Source organism: Psammomys obesus, unplaced genomic scaffold (assembly GCF_907164565.1).
Source record: "Psammomys obesus unplaced genomic scaffold, mPsaObe1.curated_primary_1811, whole genome shotgun sequence".
NCBI classification, from domain to species: Eukaryota; Metazoa; Chordata; class Mammalia; order Rodentia; family Muridae; genus Psammomys; species Psammomys obesus.
In genome coordinates, this window is record NW_026590046.1 from 1 (window position 1) to 17,516 (window position 17,516).

Below are 17,516 nucleotides of genomic sequence, written 5' to 3' on the forward strand. Positions count from 1 at the left end.
CCCCTGCCTAGCCCAGAGGCTGTAATATTTTACTTTTTTTTTTTTTTTTCAGAGAATGGTAGGATTTATGGGTCAGTAGTTGAAAAGGAAACAGAAATTATGAAAGAGAAAGGAATGGAACTTTTTTCATTCAGACTCAGCCCAGAGGAGCTTTTTCCCTTCCCTGAGGCTTTTCAGAGCAGTCACAGAGCAGAGGAGATGCTGACCTGGGAAACTATTTCCCCCTCACTGTGTGCATTCTGCCTTAGATGGAAGGGGGGACTAGATAAGGAACACAGTCCCTCCCTCATTTATACACAGGCTGCAACTGTGAACTTGAGTCACGTGGGTATCAAGCAATTAGACAGGCAAGTGTTCCTGCTCCTGGAGTGGGACAGGTTGAGGTTTTTTGTTTGTTTGTTTGTTTGTTTGTTTGTTTTAATGGGATTCTCTGGGTGACCAGGCAGAGCCAAAAGAATTCAGGTTTCAAATCGTATGGTGTACAGGTCTCAAGCCAGGGTGTTCTCACACCTAAAAATTCCACTGCTCAATGCAGGGAAACAAAAGTGACAGAAAAACATATGTTACGGTCAGGTGCACACTGAAGAAAACACCTCACACTCTGATAGGATGCAAACAGCAAAGAACATTTTATTCTACAGAAATCCAATGCACTGGGTTCCTCTCGTATACAAACCAAAATGTTGAAGAATCCCAAATTGAGCTCACAGATTTCTTTTATAGGTACTCAGGGGGAATTTCATGGTGGGTTAGGTAATCTTCAGTATAATTGGAGCATTCAAATTCATAAGCATAGGGGGAAAGAAAGCGTGGGCAACTTTTGTGTTGTTCATGACTTAAGCAACCTTATATGTCCTGCCAGAAAGTCCAGAAGACGGATCGGCTGCCCATTTTCTGTGGTTTTTCCAGTAAATGTTGATTCATTTCAGGGAAATGTAAACTTAGGCCTGCTCCTTTTTACAGTGAACTAATGCCTGTCATGGAGTAAGGCCGGACCCTCTTTCAATTTCCATTGGAGTCTCTAATAGAGCCTCAACTTCTATCAAGGCTCCACACAAAGACAAATACCCCCCACACACACACACACACAAAGCTAGCAAGAGGGAGAGAGAGAGAGAGAGAGAGAGAGAGAGAGAGAAACGAAGGATGACCACCACACATTCATGTACCTGAATAGAAAGAGGGACCCAGTGATGACTCACACTGGATCAGCAGTCACTATGTGTCCAAAGAGATGGCACCTTAACCACACTTATATTCAGAGGTGATAAATAAGGTGACTTTGTAATTTTTTTCCTTTTGGGGTGGAGGTGGTCAAAACCCTCTGTAGCATTAGGCAGCAATTAGGGAATCCTGGGGAACTAGAATATCTCAGGCTGCTCACCCCTAAGGGTCCCCTGACCACCACACTTTTCCTCTTTCCAAGGGGCTCTGAGACCTCCAAAAACGTTGTGGAATATTCACAAGAGAAGACTTCTCAGATAAGGGTTAAAGCAAATGAAAATTCTTTATTTGCGCTCTGGCAACTAAACTGGGTGTTTAAGATAGCAGTGTAGCCCCAATCCTTCCTCCAGGTGAGTTTTAAGAACAAAATGCATGCCTTGACTTGACATACTTCAGTTAAGAAAAAAAAAAAAAGCCAAAAGCAGAACTACAGTACCCAAAAGGCAAGATTAGTATGTTTATAGACTTTCTCAGAACTATAGACTTAGATGGATTAGGTTTTTGGTTTCATTTTGACAAATGGTGCTATCTATGTGTGTGGCAGCCAGAGTGGATTGGTATTAACCAAAATGGAGTGTGTATTTGGTGCTGAGCTTGAGCAGTGGTCTCTGATAAATAAAATTTTGCCTTCTGACTTTAACAGTCAGTCAGCCTCTGAAAGACAGACCTTGGCAAGCTTTGCATTAGGGAGCTCTGTTCTTGGGAACAAGATAGACGAGCTCCACGCTCTTCTTGAGAACAAGATTAGGCAGCCTTCGCTCTACCCTGGGAACCAGATAGCTGGTCCCATGCAACCTTGAGCTATCCTGGAAGCTTGATAGCTGGTTCCATGAAACCTTGAATGAATCCTCGGAGAAGCTGCCATCTGACGAATATGGATGTTACAATAAAGTTCCTTGTTTTCTCCTGCTTTAATGTAGTTGGCTCTCCCTTCAAAAATCGGCACCTTGATCAATGACTTGGTGTCCTTCTTCGTGTCGCCTTGTTCTCTTTATCTCCCAGCCCTCTCTCAGGTAGTATCCAAGTGTGGCTGCGGGCAGCCACAAGTTGTGCCGAAATCCTAAGACCTTAGATGGAGGATAATTGAGGCAAGTTATAGGGACCACAGGAGTGCGCACAAATCAACTGACTAAGTAAGGTAAGAGTCCGGTGGCCATCATAGGACAAGGAACTAGTAGGATGGGATTCATCAGATCCCTAATACAGGTTCTTAAGACATTAGGAGTACATTTTAAAACAAAAACTTTGCAAAGATTTTTGGCTCAGGTTGATTATTTTTATCCTTGGTTTCCAGAAAGTGGAAGTTTAAATTTAGCTCTGTGGGACTGAATTGGAACAAGGTTAAGAGGACAAGAGGCTGGAGCTACAACTTTTGCATTGTGGACTTTAATAAATGATGCTCTTAAGGCAGAAAAATAAGATGCAGATACAAAGGAGTCTATGGACTCAGTTAGAGCCCACTTGCAAGAAGGAAGTTAGGGAAGAAAAAAATGTCCCAACATGGGATGAAAGAATGTCTCAGGGATCTTCTGATCCAGATGATTGGGTGGATCTGACTGAGACTAAAAAGGAAAAGCAGCCTCAAATGAGAAAAAAGAAAAAAAAAACTTTTATGGGTCAGCCCAGAGAACATTACAAAAAATTCAGGAGGATAATCCTAGTGAGGAAGAAGATTTAGATACAGAAGATGAGGCTGATTTAGAGGAAGAGATTGTTAAATATCCTAATCCTGAATGGCCTCTTCCTAAACCAAAGGCCCACTCTCCTATAAGGAGTTGGTTCCACTTAAACAAACTGGAAAGAGACATTATTTAATGTCACCTATAGAACAGATTATAGACAGGGCAAAAAGAAAAGGGGAAGAATTTTCTGAGTTTCCAATGGCATACCCGGTGATAGAGGTTATGGATCCAGAAGGTAATAGAATTAGACAACATGTTAGTATTGAATTTGAACAGCTTAAAGAACTAAAGACAGCAGTGTCACAATATGGACACACAGCTCCCTTTACTGTGGCTCTTTTTGAAACCATAGCAGATAGTAACTTGACTCCCTTAGACTGGAAGACTGTTACATGTGCAGTGCTATCTGGAGGAGATTATTTGCTATGGTCAGCAGATTTTAGGGAATTTTCTCGAAGGACTGACACACTTAATGTTCAATCTGGAAATCCTGCTTAGAATCAAGATATGTTATTAGGAGAGGGACAATATGAAGGAAATTATAATCAAATTAATTACCCTCTTGCTGTCTATACTCAAATTAGAACTGCAGCCCATCATGCCTGGCAAAAATTACCCTCCAAAGGAAAAATGAGTTCAGCATTAGCCAATATTAAACAGGGATCTGATGAAACTTTTCAGGACTTTGTGGACAGATTATTAAAAGTTGCAGGTAGGATATTTGGGGATCCAGAAGGGGGAATTCAGTTTGTGCAACAACTGGCTTTTGAAAATGGCAATTCAGCTTGTCAAGCTGCCATTTGTCCCTATAGAGCCAAAACTGACCTGAGTATACTCGTTTATGTGCTGACATTGGTCCTGCTTATCAACAAGGACATGCTATAGCTGCTGCTTTAAAAGGTGTCATGGTTCAGGAAATGTTTATTCAAATAAATAAGCAAAAAGGAGGTTGTTTTAATTGTGGACAGACTGGACATATTAAATGAAATTGTCCTATGCAGTCTCAACCTCTTTCTCCAGGTATTTGTTCTAGATGCAAGCAAGAAAAATATTGGGCCAATGAATGTGAATCTAATTTTGACAAGGATGGACAACTCATCCCAGCCCCAAGACAAAATGACCAGGACAGAAACAGGGAAATGGGAAACGGGGCCAGCCCCGAGCCCCAAACCCCAGCATCAGGGAGTATATGGGGCAATGAAGTTTGTACCTCAGACCATCTCAAACCCCTTTTTTTCCCTTATCAGAGCAACTTCAGGAAGTGCAGGATTGGACCTACACAGTATTAACACCTGAAATGGGAGTCCAGACTCTTCCTACTGTAATATGTGGACCCCTACCAAAAATTCATTAGGGGTTATTATTGGAGGAAGCAGCACTACAGTTAAAGGACTACAAATTCATCCAGGAGTTAGACTCTGATTATCAAGGAGAAATTAGAATTATGGCTGCTTCTCCCCATTGAATTTCAGTCATTCCTGCATATATGAGAATTGCTCAGCTGTTGTTGATTCCTATAGTGCCCCTGAAGACTGCTGTTGGTAAGCCTGAGAGAGGTTCTAAGGGTTTTGGATCTACTGGAGCCTATTGGGTTCAGCAAATTTCTAAGTATAAACCAAAATTAGATTTGTGGATTAAAGAAAAGAGATTTAATGGGTTATTGGATACTGGGGCAGATGTATCCATCATAGCTCAGGAGGCATGACCTGCTTCTTGGTCAAAAGAGCCTACACTTACTCATCTGTAGGGGATTGGGCATTTCCAAAATACAGAACAAAGTGTAGAGTTGCTTTTTTGGCGTGATGCAGAAGGCAATTCCGGATATATTAGACCTTTCATTATTCCTGGCTTCCCTGTTAATTTACGGGGTAGAGATATATTATCACAGAAGGGAGTTATGATGTATTCACCTAGTGACACTGTTACATTACAAACGCTTAAGCAAGGACATCTCCCTGGATGAGGAATGGGAAAAGATTCTCAAGGTACTCCTTCACCAATTACTGTTAAGGAAAATAATAAAAGAAAAGGCCTAGGGGCTTTTTAGTAGGGGCCACTGTAGAGCTTGCTGCCCATGCGGAAAAGATTGATTGGATCTCTGAAGATCCTGTATGGGTTGATCAGTGGCCCCTTACAACTGAAAAATTGCAGACTGCACATGATTTGGTTAAAGAACAGCTCCAGGAAGGGCATATAGTTCCCTCTAACTCACCATGGAACACGCCCATTTTTGTAATTAAAAAGAAATCTGACAAATTAGATTATTACAAGATTTAAGAAAGGTGAATGAGACTATGATAATTATGGGAGCATTGCAACCAGGACTCCCATCACCTAGTGGGATTCCTCAAAACACTTACAAGATAGTTTTAGTTTTAAAAGACTGCTTTTTTTGCATTTCTTTGCATCCTGAGGATTGCCATAGATTTGCTTTTAGTCTCCATTCTATTAATTTCAAAGAACCTATGAAATATTATCATTGGAGGGTGCTACCACAGGACACGACAAACAGTCCCACTTTATGTCAAAAATTTGTAGCTAATGCTATTAGTCCGTTATGAAAAAAAATGACCTTCTATTTATATGGATGATATTTTATTAGCCTCTCCTGTAGCTCAAGAAGTTATGGCTTGCTATACAGATCTATTTGAACCTTTCTCCCAAGCAGGATTAAAAATTGCTCCAGAAAAGGTACAATCTGGGGATCCTTATAATTATTTAGGTTTTAATTTATTTCCTCTAGCTATTAAACATCAGAAAATACAAATGAGAAAAGATAATTTAAAGACTCTTAATGACTTTCAAACATTATTGGGAGATATAAATTGGCTTAGGCCATATCTGAAATTAAGCACTGGACAACTTATGCCATTGTTTAATATTCTTAAAGGGGATACAGCTCCTACCTGCCCCTGAAAATTGACTCCAGAGGCTCGAGATGCATTATTGTTAGTGGAAAAGGCTTTAGAAGATCGATTTGTGACATATTGGGATCCAGATACTCCTTTTCTATTGCTTGTATTTCAAACACAGTCCACTCCTACTGGATTGTTATGGCACTCTTATCCTCTATTGTGGATCCACTTGTCAGCTAGTCCCAATAAAGTAATTTTGCCTTATTATGAGGCTATTTCCCAAGTCATTGTGTTGGGACACACCCAGGTAAGGGCTAACTTTGGAATTGAGCCTTTCAAGATTATTATACCATATATTAAAGCTCAGACTGACTGGCTGTACACCAATTGAGATGAGTGGTTGCTTTCTTTGGCTGGATTTACAGGACATCTAGATTATCATTTCCCTTCCAATAAGATTATTCAATCTTTTACTTTACATAGTGTTGTTTTTCCTACCATAGTTAAAAATAAACTTTAAAAAAATGCTTGCTCTATTTTTTCTGATGGTAATGCTAAAGGAAAAGCTGGCTATACTGCTAACGGACAAAAAGTTATTTTTCAAGTTCCAGGGTTATCTGCTCAACTTGCAGAATTGGTGGCTATCCACACAGTTTTAAAACATTTCTCTGAGCCTTTCAATTTGTTTACTGATAGTGCTTATATTGCTCAAGCTATTCCTAAGCTTGAAACAGCAGGTCAGATTCTTTCTACCACTCAGGCTAGTCAAATGTTTGCTCAGATTCAAGGACTTTTCCAGGCCCATCATAACCCTTTTGCTATTATTCTTGTTAGAGTCCATTCTGGCCTCCCTGGACCTCTTGATCTAGGCAACCTGACTATTGATAAAGCCTTAATAACCTTGGCTCAAGAATCACCTATACAAAAAGGTTATTTGGTTCATGAATTGCATCATCTTAATAGTCACTCCTTATCTTTAACTTATGACCTTACCAAAAAACAAGCCAGAAAAATTGTTAGAAAATGTAACAATTGTGATATTTTCCATCCAGCACCTCATGTTGGGGACCTCCAAGAGCTGACCCCAGGTCAGCTGGATGTGACTCATTTTATGGAATTTGGGAAATTAAAATTTATTCATGTAACTATTGATACCTGTACAGGATTTATTTTTGCTTCCTTGCATTCTGGAGAAACTACATGCCACGTTGTAGATCATTGTTTGGCTGCATTCACTGTTCTTGCCATGCCACACCAAATTAAAACTGACAATGGACCAGTTTATCCCAGTAAGCCCTTTCAAATTTTTTGAAAAAAATTAAATATTAAGCATGTAACAGGTATTTCTTATAATCCTGTGGGCCCATGCCACTATTAAGATGTATTTACAAAAGACAAAAAAGGGGGAATTATGTCCTCCTCATTCATCCAGAGCTCAATTAAATCATGTACTTTTTATTTTGAATTTTGAATTTTTTAACCTTGGTCAAAAAAGGCAAATCTGCAGCTGAACGTTTTTGGCACCCTGAAACGGCACGATATTATGCCATGGTTAAATGGAGGGACCCCTTAAATAATACATGTCATGGACCCTACCCCGTTTTGATTTGGAGACGAGGATATGTTTGTGTTTTTTCGAAGTTTGAAGATGCTACTCGATGGCTGCCAGAGAGACTGGTGCAACAGGTGGATTACATCAGGGAACATGATCATTCCTCGAGTTGGTGATATTGCTGATTCTGTTGCAGCTGATTTATCCAGTGAAGGCTGGGCCTTAGTGGGGTGTTAGTGCCCTACCCCCCTATTGTTCTCCCTGTGCATGTTAGTGCACCTTTGTTTCTTGCCTTATATTCTAGTAATGATAGCTTAGGTTTGCCTTTTTCTTCTGTAGATACTTCTATAGATATTTCTGGGTTTTATAATTTTACTGATTCATTTGTTTTAGGATTGCTGGTTCATTCATTAGACATTCTTACGTTAAGCTTTATCTTCCTTGTGTTCAACTTTACTATGGAAGACATGATGATACTTTTCAACTAAAGCCAATTAAGGAAATTAGTTATTACTGACTAACATTCAAGTTGCCTTAGCTATTCAATTAAACTGATCAGCCTGCTTCAGTAGATTTACCTAGTTGCTCTGAAAGGAGAATTTAATCTACCTCTGTAGGTCTTGCTTTACCCTGGGTTCATTGTTTACCTCCTCATCAGCCCTTGCAGGCGTTGAATAAATCAGGATTATGGGTCAGAGAGTACACTGACCCTGTTGCTGATGCTAATGGCATACCTATGAAGTATCCGTGGGTAATGAGCCCATATTACTTATGCGGAAAGTTGAATTGCATGGATATTAGATCTCTCTGCTTTTTGAATACAACCATTGTAGAAAATGGTACTATGAGTTTTAATGCTTTTACAGGCAAACCTTTATCAGTAATCCCAAAAGTTAGTTTTACTCTTTCTCCTGCTAAAGTTTGTTTAAAGCCACCCTTTTTCCTTTTTACTAGTTAGCAGTCCATTGGTATCTGCAGAAATTAATTGTTCTATAGCCTCTTGCAGAATTTCCTCCTGTTGGAATATTAGTTTTCCTTTTGCAGGAGTTGTCAGAACACCTGCTAGCTTGTGGGTACCAGTTGTTTTCCCAGATCATTATCATAAAGTTGAACTTATGACTGTTACTAGAATTAAAAGAGGTTTTGGCATTACTATGGCTATTACAGCAGCTATTCTAGCTACCCTCACAGGAGGAATTATGGCTGCAGTGGCTCTTTCTCATAATACCATTACTGCTGAAGCATTAAATCAGTTAGTTAATACCACAGCTACTGCTTATCAAACTCAATTGCTTGTTAATAATCATTTTCATCAGGCCATTCTGGCTTTGCAGCAACAAATAGATTAGTTGTCTGAAGAAACTGAAGTAGTAAGAAACATGACTAAATATTCCTGTAATCCTCATTATGGTAAATTCTGTCTTACCCCTTTTCCTGTCACTAACATGTCCTTAGCTAGACAACAGCTTTCCACTCTTATTAAGGGTCCATGGAATTCAAAGTATGTACAATTATTTGCTCAGCTTGCTAATGATCTTACTAAGTTACAAGGAATTGTTGTGGAGCCAGTGGATATAGATTCTTCCTTCCTGACACACGTCTGGGAACGTTTTAAGAAGCTTCTTGATCCATCCTGGATTTTCATTTATGTATATTTGGCTGGTTTGGTACTATTCATCTTTATACTTGCCAGATGTGTCTACTCCGCTCGACAGCACCAAGTTAGATTTAATGATACTACGCACAAAGTCTTTTGGCCATTGAAGGGCAGCATGCTGTAAATCCCTCACCCCAGATAGGGGTTTGGCTTGCCCAGCTCAAATGTCAGCTTTAACACCTCCTTTCCTGTGTGATGGGCCAGTAAGTCAATGATGGGTTCTGGGTGATCAGTTATTTACCAGCCTAAGACACAGAAGTCCCCCTATAAGAGGGATTCTCCCATGATGGGTAAGGTATTAATTGGGAATCAACACCACCTAAGACAGGCATCGTCCCTTTGTTTTAAATTGAAAGGGAGGAATTTTGGCAGCCTATTTGGAGTTTTTGACAAATTGGAATGTGCATCTGTGCAGTGGAACTCAGCCTCTCAGCCCTAGTTACTATCTAAGCATGGAGGCTAAGAGATTGACCCTGGCAATTTTACATCAGAAGGTTTTGACCATGAGAACTACTATGGTAACCAGATAGCATACTCTGTGTAAACTTGAGTGAGCTCTCCTATATTTTGGCAGAGTAAAGCTCCTACGTGAAAAACTGCTTGTACTTTTTTGCCTATTTAAGTGTTAACCTGACATCCATTAAACTGACACCTTGATCAAAGCCTAGACTTGGTGTACCTCTTCTTGTCGCCTTGTCCATCTCTCCCCAGCCTTCACTCAGAAGGTATCCAGGTGTCACTGCTGGTTGGTGATACACACCTGATTTTTGACAAAGGAGTCAAAACCATATAATAGAGAAAAAGAATCTTCAACAAATGGTGCTGGTCTAACTGGATGTCTACACGTAGAAAAATGCAAATAGATCTATTTTTATTGCCCTGCACAAAACTCAAGTTCAAGCGGATTAAAGACCTCAACATACAACCAGATACGGTAAATCTGTGAAAGGAAAAAGTGGGGAGGAACCTAGAACTCATTGGCACAGAGACAATTTCCTGAACAGAACACCAAGAGTTCAGGCTCTAAGATCTACAGGTAATTAATGGGACCTCTTGAAACTAAAAAATTTCTGTAAAGCAAAAGGACACTGTCATCAAAATAAAACTATAGCCTACAGACTGGGAAAAGATCTTCACCAACCCTACATCTGACAAAGGGCTAATATCCAGAATATATGAAGAACTCAAGAAATTAACCATATATATAAATAACTCAAGAAATTAAACACCAAGAAACTTAATCCAAATTAAAAGTGGGCACAGAGGTAAGCAGAGAATTCTCAACAGGGGAATATTTAATGGCAGAGAAACACTTAAAGAAATGCAAATTAAAACAACTCTGATTTCCCATCTTACACCAATCAGAATGGCTAAGGTCAAAAACTCAAGTGACAATACATGCTGCAGAGGATATGGAGAAAGGAGAACCCTTGTCCTTTGCGGGTGGGAGTACAAACTTGTACAACCTCTTCGGAAATCAATCTGGTGCTTTCCCAGAAAATTGGGAATAGCACTACCTGAAGATACAGCTATACCACTCCTAGGAATATCCCTTAAAAATGCCCTACCATTCAATAAAGACATTTGCTCAACTATGTTCATAGAAGCTTTATTTGTCATAGCCAGAATCTGGAAACAACCCAGATGTCCTTCAGTTGAGGAATGGATAGAGAAATTGTGGTACATTTACACAATGGAATATTACTCAGCAATTAAAAACAAGGAAATCATGAAATTTGCAGGCAAATGGATGGAACTAGGAAAGTGCATCTTGAGTGACCTAACTCAGAAACAGAAAGATAGACATGGTATAGACTCACTTTCTTTCTTTCATTTCATACTTGAGCAACTTTCTAAAATGCTTTGCAACTTTCAGTCATGCCTTAGTCTATTTCTCAGCCTAAGGGACTTTTCCTCCATTCCAAGACGTCCTTCATCACCAAGATAACACTTCTAATGTTATGGTTTACAGCTAGCTTCCTCCAAAAAGTCTTCTTTGGTAGTTGAACATGCCCCTAATATCATATCAGTTCATGGTGTGAGCTGAATGGTCAGCTTGTTTGCCCTTTGTATGATTCTATTAGCAAAACCTGTGAAGAGTTGAGTAGGTCTTCTCCTATGCACTAAAAAAAAAAAAAAAAACAATTAGCAAATGTAAGAATAAGGAAAGGGTGTAAAATCCACAGGGGACCTAAGAGCTTGCAATAGGTCAGGCCAGAGATTTCTAATTCACATTTGATTCATTAAGTCTCTAGGATTTACTCCTTAGGCCTTGGAAATTGCTAAGCAGAATAAGGGATTCTGTTTGGAGCTCTTATCTTCACTCCTCACCACTGGCTGTCCTTTTTTTTTTCTCCTCTCTCTCCAGCCTGACATTGCTCCTCCATTCCTCTTAAGTGCAGGAGTCTGTCATCCTAGATAGAGTGCAAAAGCTACAGTGTAATCTCACTTTCATTCAGGACCACTGACCAAAGGAAACAAAGGTAAATGGATGAGGCTTTCCTTATGCGGAGCACCCAGTAACTCTGCAGTTTCATTTTGTGTTTAGAATTCCTTATCTGGCATTGCTAGCAAATGCTCAGGCCCACAAGTCAACTGGAAGCTTATCTCCAGGGCTGGTGCTTCAAAGAGATATGTACACACTGTTTCTAGGGCTCAGAGACTCTTTGTCAGTGTGAAATGGGAGGCATTTGGGGTCAGTCAAACTTGGTTGTTGTCTCTTGTTTTGAAGCAGAGTTCATTTCACCCTTACTGTATAGCAGTGCTTTTGGCAAAGAAGAACAACAACTTCAAAGGTACAGAAAGGGTTTCCTAGCTAGTGCATTTGACATACTTCTCTTGAATCTTTTACTGTATTATTTAATAGTTTAGATTACCTACACTTTGAAATATATATATATAATATTTTGCCTTTTTAAGTAAAAGAATAATATGGAAACAATTCCTCAAATTTTTATGCTGTACGCTAATGGAGATGTTAATGGATGATTCATGCATATTGAATGTATATTGTATATCGTGTATGTGTAAAGTTGTTTTATTTCTTCATTTAGATGGCGTAGATATTTCTAATAGTTTCTAATAGTTTTCGCTTACATTGTTATAATGTCTTGATTAGAAAGCCTTTTCTACATGTATACTACCTTCCTTGGCTTGCAGTTCATGGAGTGATAAAATGATATGCATATGACATGGTGACTATTACAAGACAATTTGACAGAAAGTTTCTTCCCATTTTATGCTTCAACCAAGGATGTGACATTGCCAGTATATTATACAGTCATCTTATTTAGTAAGAAAAAAATCAACAGAGGTTTAGCTTTCACTGTTAATAACAACCAACATTTTTTCATTAAAATTTTTGACCTATTCTATTAGTGCCCTTTTCCTATGTTTCCATTTCCAATATTTTTCTCACTGATTTTTGTGTGAATTGTTGACTTCTATCAATGCTGTAGGTACGTTTATTTATTTATTTTTTATTTTGTTGTTTTTCTTTTGATTTTGATTCGTCTGGGTCACATTTTTTAAAGTACTATACCTTTATAACATTGTTATTTTTCTGTTACCTGTAAACTTAATTCTCTCCCTCCCCGGTATTTGGTAATAATTTTTTGTTGTTGTTGTTGCTTGTATGCTTTGAATCCATTTTCCCTTCCCTGAGTTAGTGCCCATTTTTCTCAGTCTCAGCCCATTCAATGGCTTTACCTCTGTCACTCAGTCTTGACCAGTTGGAGTTCGGCATCCTTCTGGTCACTGTTGTAAGTTTAAGAATAAGCTTGCAATTAAATTCAGGTCACTGTGAGACACAGACAAGAAGCATATATAAGAATTATGTCATATTATTATGGAAGAGAAGCTGAATTTTCTGCTAGAAATGAATGTGGGAGGACACAGACTAGAGCTTTAGTAAGCCATCTTCCCATCACAGAGACTGTGGTAGTGAAGCTTATCCTTAGGAGACCTGACCCAAAAGAAGGGATTTGGATTCCCAATGATACTATTTAATCCCTTCCATCAATGCTCACTTGAAGACAACAGAGCTATATTTTTCAATCTATGAGTTAATATTTCTTTATTCATTTAAGATAGATTAAATGGAATTTTCTCTCAATGAATACGGACAGAGACCTAATGCATGGTATAACACTGTCTGAACATTTTCTTTTCTAATGGAACTTTGGCTAGAGTGTGCCAATCTTGCCATATTTCTCTCTCTGCTCCTGTTGTGTGGCAATTTCCTCAGAAATAAAACATTCCTTCTTGTAGGGAAGCTCATTAACACTCAGGAGTTTCCAAAATAGACTGATTAAAACTTAGAGAGAAAACAACTCAGAAGCTTCAGGAAGTCCCTGAAATTGGCCAGGTGTACCACCCTCCCCTTCCTTCCCAAGCTTATATAAGCAGTAATGACTGCTAAGATATTCTTGGCCAAGCCAGTCCACAAGGAAAACTCTTAGATCAGCCAATCTGCCTGGCAGACAGAGACCAGCTGCGCCAAAGAGTCTCAGCACATCTGAGTTGCCTGGAAGAGACACTCTCACACCCACAGAGAAAACTGAGTGGAGAGCTCCAGGGTTTCAGTTTTTGGAAGTTGTGACCCATGCTGGGGAAGGGTTTTGGAAATGTAGCCGTCTTTGAATTATTTTTGCCTCTATAAGTAATTTCATTAAAACTTGTTGATTCCACAGCATCCTTCTCATCAATGCCTTAGCTGCTTTCATATAAGCAGCTTGCTTGACAAATGCCAGATGGGTTATTTCGAATCAAATGTGTGAGCAGATTCCATGTTCCCTAAAAGTTGCTTTTGAAAAGTCTCCCGTTTGTAAGTTTGATAACCATCACTTTTCTCTCTTAATCTGAAAAGTAATCTATAGAAGAAGTTTCAAATATTTGATCTCAGTGTGTTTGGGTTCACATTAAACTAGAGCTGACTGTAAATATGTGCTTGGAATGTTCACTGCCTGCTTCAACATAAAAAATGGAAAGATGCAACATGCCCCACTCTTGAATCAGTGGCTCAATAAAGTGTAATGTTTACATTCCATCCTTTGTAAAAACAAAACAAAACAAAAATGGTTTTTCTTTGGAGCTTGATTCCTTTCATACAAAGCTACTGTCATCCTCTCAAATAAAAAAGGGACTGAGAACTGAGGCGTTGTTCCTGGTGATTATTGTGAAACCTTAACAGTGATTCTGTACCCAAATTGCATATGAGCTACTGCTATTGTGGACTGTTTAGGAAGCCTGCTCTTTTCCTTTGCACCCATTAAACCAAAATGTCATAAGAAAAATGTCAATTTTGTCAAACAAAAATGTCATAAGCAGAGTTTAGAAACACTTGTAGAACACAAGGGTGAAAGACATTAAATGATGTATCATTGTGGGGACAACTGGCAATTCTTAAGCTTTCTTTAATAGAAAGTTGTGTTTCAAAGTGAACTAGGTAGGGGCCATCTTCTGCCATATCTTTATGCAAAACAAATACTAGAGTAATATAATGGAATGATCGTAAGAATACCCCTGTGGCAATAACCATGATTGTAGCTGAGCCTGAGTATTTACTCTGTGCCAGGCACTATCATATGAAACATATCGTATTTATAATCATTATATCATTACATGTATTTTTATACATACAGTCACTTAATGAGTGTGGGGTTACATAGGTCATAGTAGAAGATCTAGGATGATAACAGGTGGTTTCAGGGCTCACCCATTATGTTGTATAGATTCTCAGAATATCTCCACAGATACTATGATAAGCCTGTGGTAATAAAGGATGTGGCCTTTGGAGAAAAATTTTAATTACTCTTATCTTTGACTTGACTTATAGACATGGTATTTACATTTAAGAATGTTTATTGCAACGTTGTTGGCAAGAACAGAAAAGTGCTAAATGTTCTTCAGTAAATAAAAGTTTACTTAACAGTGATATGATCATATTTGTCCAGAATGTGTTTAATGGATTAGTTCTAAATCTACTGACTTGGAAGTTTATTCATAAGTAAGAACAGCAAATAGCAGAGAACAGTATGGAGTGTGATTCATTTTTTTTTTTATCAAACAATGAGCAAATATATTTAGTATTTGACAAAGGAATGGAAGAAAGAAGGATCAAACATTGTAAGAAATTAGAATGGGAAGATGTTATTAAAAGAAACATGAGGCTGGGCAACAGATCTTCTACACCAGAGGTTTATTAAGTGGGTATGGAAGGAGTGGGAAACAGGGCATGGTGGGGAGAGAGAAAGAAAGAGAAAGGGGGGCTCCCTGAGAGAGAGAGGGGAGAGAGAGAGAGAGAGAGAGAGAGAGAGAGAGAGAGAGAGAGAGAGAACTACCACGTGTGGAGGTTGGCCCTGTAAGGGGCAAGGTAACCACGCCTTCCAGGTGGGGCCAGCTGGCCAGCGACACATGATGACATCATAAGTTGCTAGGTAACCCAGGAGCAGGCTGTGTTCCAAAATACTAACAGGAGAAGGCTCATAGAGTAAAAACTTACTATATAAGCACATGGATATGAGTCTTAATCACCAGAACCCACATAAAAGACAGGCATAGTAATGCTTGTCACAATGCCAGTGCTCCTGGGTGAGATGGCACGTGGGAACAGCAGAATCTCTGGAAGATCAAAGGCCACTTAGTCTGGAATGTGCACCAGCGAACAAAACAGGAACTTTGTTTCAATACAAATAAGATAAGGACAAACACCTGTGATTGGCATCCCCTCTTCAGAAGTGCTATGGCATGCACATAACAAAACACACATATATGCACACATATCATACCCACTTACACATACATACACATACAAAAATATGGGAAAGTAATAACTAAAACAACATAAAACCACATGCAATAAAAATATCATATACATTTCTGTAGTGTGATTGCATGTGTGTACTAATTAACCTTGTATTTAGGAAAAGCTAGAAAGCAGAAAGCACAATTGTTATACTAAACATTAATTCACTAATAATGGTCATAAAGTGTATACATCGACTTTGGTCAGATTTTGATATGAGTTTTTATAATTATTGTGTGAAAATAATTATAAATCTTTTTTATTTTTTCTTATCAGTTACATTTTATTAATTCTGTATCCCGCTCCCTCATTCCCTCCCAATCCCAACCTCCTTCCCTCATCTCCACCCTGCGCCTTTCCAAGTCCACTGATAGGGGGGACCTCCTCCCCTTTCATCCAATCCTGTTTTATCAAGTATCTGCAGGACTGGCTGCATAGCCCTCCTCTGTGGCCTAACAGGACTGCTCCTCCCTTGGGGGGTGGGGAGGTCAAAGAGTCAGCCATTGAGTTCCTGTTAGAAATAGTCCTTATTCCCCTCACTATGGGAAACCAATTGGTTACTGAGCTACCACAGGCTACATCCGAACAGAGGTTCTAGGTTATATCCATACATGATCCTTGGTTGAATGTCAGTCTCAGAAAAGACCCTGTGCCCAGATATATTTGGACTGTGTGGAGCTCCTATTCTTTCCCCATCATACTAACTCCCCTGCTTTCATATGATTCCCTGTAATCTGCCGAAGGTTTGGTCATGAGTCTTTGTATCTGCTTTGAAAACACTGCTAGTTAGAGTCTTTCAGATGTCTTTAGTAGACACCTATTATACGTTCAATGCCCATCCCATCCGTCTTTCTAAAGGAGGATTAATCATCTTACCCCATGTCCGCTCTCTTGATTATCTTTTTTAGGTGTATAGATTTCATTATGTTTATCATATCTTATAGGTCTATATAAGTGAGTATATACCGTGTTTGTCTTTTTCCTTCTGGGATATTTCACTCAGAATGATCTTTTCTAGATTCCACCATTTGCCTGCAAATTTGATGATTTCCTCTTTTTTGATTGCTGAGTAGCATTCCATTGTGTAAAAATACCACAATTTCTGTATCCATTCCATTGATGGACATCTGGGTTGTTTCCAGCTTCTGGATATTACAAATAAAGGTGCTATAAACATGGTTGAGCAAGTATCCCTTTTGTGTACTTGAGCAAACTTTGGGTATATACCTAGCAGTGGTATAGCTGGGTCTTGAGGAAGCACTAGTCCTAATTTTCTGAGAAAGTGCAAGATAGATTTCCAAAGTGGTTGTACCAGTTTACATTCCCACCAGCAGTGGAGGAGGGTTCCCCTTTCTCCACAACCTCTCCAGCATGTGTTGTCACTTGAGTTTTTCATCTTGGCCATTCTGATGAGTGTGAGGTGAAATCTCAGGGTCGTTTTGATTTGCATTTCCCTGATGGCTAATGAGGTTGAGCATCCTTTAAGTGTTTCTCTGCCATTCGATATTCCTCTGTTGAGAATTCTCTGTTAATCTCTGTTCCTCATTTTTTAATTGGATTAATTGGTTTGTTGCTTTTCAGCTTCTTTACTTCTTTCTATATACTGGATATTAGTCCTCTGTCACATAAAGGGTTAGTGAAGATTCTTTCCTAATCTGTAGGCTGTCGTTTTGTTCTGAGGACAGTGTCCTTTACTTTACAGAAGCTTTTCAGTTTCCTGAGGTCCCATTTATTGATTGTT